At 39.2% G+C, this 3,213-nt stretch overlaps 1 long non-coding RNA gene across 1 annotated transcript; it reads right to left on the bottom strand.

The window, feature by feature from the left end:
- Positions 1–566: 566 nt before the first annotated feature.
- Positions 567–2,713, bottom strand: LOC104947930 (uncharacterized). Its single transcript, XR_798610.1, has 2 exons — positions 2,488–2,713; positions 567–2,046 (listed from the first exon to the last, which is right to left on the bottom strand). It is a non-coding gene; the product is annotated as an uncharacterized lncRNA (long non-coding RNA).
- Positions 2,714–3,213: the final 500 nt, after the last annotated feature.

The following is a 3,213-nucleotide window of genomic DNA, read 5'->3' as shown; positions in this document are numbered from 1 at the left end:
ATAGAGCGGGGGAACAACTTCTACTGCATACATTTCTGAGCAAAAGTGTGTGTAGCCTCACCTCTGACCCACTGTTAATACATTTCCTTAAACAAAAGTGTGTGTACCCTAGCCTCTGACCCCTTCAAGTAATAAATAAAGGGATAGCCTAAATGTAGGAACCAATATCACCATACACCAAGACAGCAGAAGATCTCCTTATTACAAACTTGGTTTCTTTTTGTCCTTGACGCTGATGTCAATCTAATCGTTTTTAAAACATTAACAGCATGTGAACTTTGAATTTGTGGTTTCACAGTAAGAAAAATGTCTACCATACCTTCAGTTTTTCACATAGAGTTTCTGTAAGTGGAAAAGCTTGGCATGCTACAAATGTTGATTTTGGTGTTGAGTGCAAACCGTTGGTGGGAACTTTGTGTTTGAAAATCAGTTTTATATAATCTGATCGACTCATTATCCAACATATTTAAAAGGATTGTACGCAAGTGTCTAGCTGTGTTAGCTTTGTGACAAAACATGCATAAAAAAGGTATACGAAAGAGAAGAAAAAAAACACAAACGCCACATACTGCATATTATTTTTATTTTCCAATATGCATATTAAATTATTATCTGTTTTTATTCTTTAGATTTTCTTGTCATATTAAGGTTGGCAATTATTAAACCAAACATCTTCTGAGCAAGGAATACTTTAAATGTTTCAGTGCAAAACAGCGAAAGCCAAGTTATTTAAAACAATACACCCCCCTCCAGCCCCACCAGAAAAAAAAAGATTTTAAAAAGCCAGTAGTTAACAAGTATAAATAAAAACATAATGCATTTTAAGAGAAGAAACACTTGTTTATGTGTAGGTTCTCTTGTCTTGCAGCAAAGCTCTAATTTACAAATGTCCACCTCATATACATATATGAATATCAACATTGTGTATATTATAATATAATCTTGTTACAATCTATAAAAGGTCCATGTTAATTGTGTTAATAGCTAAATTAGTTGCATTTTTGCTCATTTGAAGTTAAGACGTACTAAGGGTTTCTGTGTACAATCCGACAATAATTTGTTGACTAGATTTGAAAGATTTTCATTACTGTGCAATCTCAGATTCGCTGTCATACACTCCTTATTGTCGCTATACACAGGAACCTTGAGTGCTTTGTGTGTGACCTTGTGGAAACAGAGGCGGTCACGCTACTGGTTTGTTGTGTAGTGTCGGGGAAAATATCACTCTTTCTCCAGTCACTGAGTAGATTTATCACTGGTTCTGTTCTGTTCATTCAATATAAAGTCGGCTTTGGTGTTTACATAATCATCTGTTCCTCCTCCAGCCTGCCCTTCCTGGATCTCTACATGTTACAATAAGCCTGTATAACTCTTACTAACTACAGCTCTATTGCATGTATTCCCTACTTATTTGTTCAGTGTCCTGCTACTCCTTCAAGAAATCACAAAAACAGTCATTCTAACATTCAGGCACTCATCCAGTGCACACAAGAAATCGTAGGACTATGTAATGCGTTAAATCCTCAATAATTGAGTGCAATTGAAAATGTACCAACGGTAGAGACACACGTAAAGACTCAGGGACACAGACAGGGTCCTTCTGGCCATTTGAAACAAAAAAACATGTGATTTAGGAGTTTTAGGTGTCCCTGTTGTGTTTTGTTTGTGTCCCGGTTTGGCAGGCAGGGATTCTGGCACCGGTAAGTTTGATGCAAAGTGATGAGAGAAATTGCTGGGCAGGGAAGAGCATAAAAAGACTGTTCGTATTCGATTTTGACGGTGGGGTTAAAATGTGAACAGAAAGCCATTCGATGCAAAGAATGTTCAAGGATTTCGAGCATGAACAGCGTTTTCCTGCAGAAGTTCTAGGAGCTGAGCGTGGGGTCCAAGTCTCTATCTTTTACAGTTTATGGACCAGTAATTTATCCCTTGTTCTTGTATAAACTCCCTCCTCTCCTCCATACTCCTTTGTCAGCAGTCAGAGACTTCAGAGGTGTTGGAATCACTGGCCAGTTTCCTGCGTTGTCTCACAGTTTTTTCCTCATCCTAGAGAGCAGAAGAGAGTTTTTTCTTTTAAACGTACACACACTTTTGGATTGACAACCCGGGATACACATTATTTTTGACACTTTATTGACCAAACTATCGATTAATCTAGAATTTATTTTTAAGAAGAAGTATGAACTACCGTGATTCTATCTAATGGATGACATGAACTGACAAAATAAAAACAAAAAGCTGAATTTTTCAAATTACTTCGATTTTTCAGTAAAAAATATTCCAGGAACACATTTTTATTTTTTCAGGTGACACTATTTTAATTTTCACTCCCAATCCAATCAACAACAAGAAAATAGACAGTAGTCAGTTTTGGCCAAATTGTTCTTTTAAATATTGGTATGGGTCCAGAATTTTCAAATGCCATGAAAGAAAAGACTGTATTATTTGGATGGGTCACATCATGTTTGTGTTAATGTGTGTGCTTACAGTCTGAAAGACTCCATTCTGGCCCCACTCTCCAGGGGAGATATCGTCTGGATCCTCTGCCTCTTCCTCCTCCTCCTCCTCCTCCTCACCCTCTTCCTCTCGTACTGTGTCCATGCCGTCTTCCTCGTACTCCGTCAGACAGTCTGACTCCTCCGCTGAATGGAAAGATTTAGAGGAGATATTGCAGAGAGAATTTATTGTGTGACTGACCCGCTGGTTTAGATTCAGGCCTGTCGCGATAATCGATAAATTGACTTATCGTACGATAAATAAAAATGGACTCGATAACTTTTCTGAGCTCGATAAATTGCCGTTTACATGCGTGTTTGTTTACATAAGGATGTGACCAGCATTTTAGCTAGGAGCGCTGTGGCTGCCAGACGAGCTGTGGCTGCCGGCCATGCGCGCTGTGAGGGGCGGGGCTGACACACAGCCAGGTCAGGACACTCTGTGTGCACGTACAGCAGCGTAGCAGCCAAATTAATAATATAGCGACAAGCGGGAGACAACCTGTGACTTACTCGCGGGGAATTTAAAGTGAAATGGAATTGGTTACAAAACATACACATCTCGATTCTCCGGTGTGGCAGTATTTTGGATTCAAGCCAAATCAACGAGGCCAACCTACGGACTTGAATGAGCCGGGCGGTGTGTCGCATTTGTTTAAAAAAGGTAGCGACAAAAGCAGGCAATACCACGCATTTTAAACTACACCTAAAACACAAC

The sequence above is a fragment of the Notothenia coriiceps genome, unplaced genomic scaffold (assembly GCF_000735185.1).
Source record: "Notothenia coriiceps isolate Sejong01 unplaced genomic scaffold, NC01 NC01_scaffold00013419, whole genome shotgun sequence".
NCBI lineage: Eukaryota > Metazoa > Chordata > Actinopteri > Perciformes > Nototheniidae > Notothenia > Notothenia coriiceps.
Note: the sequence above shows the minus strand (reverse complement) of the source record. Positions and strands in the feature narration are given on the sequence as shown.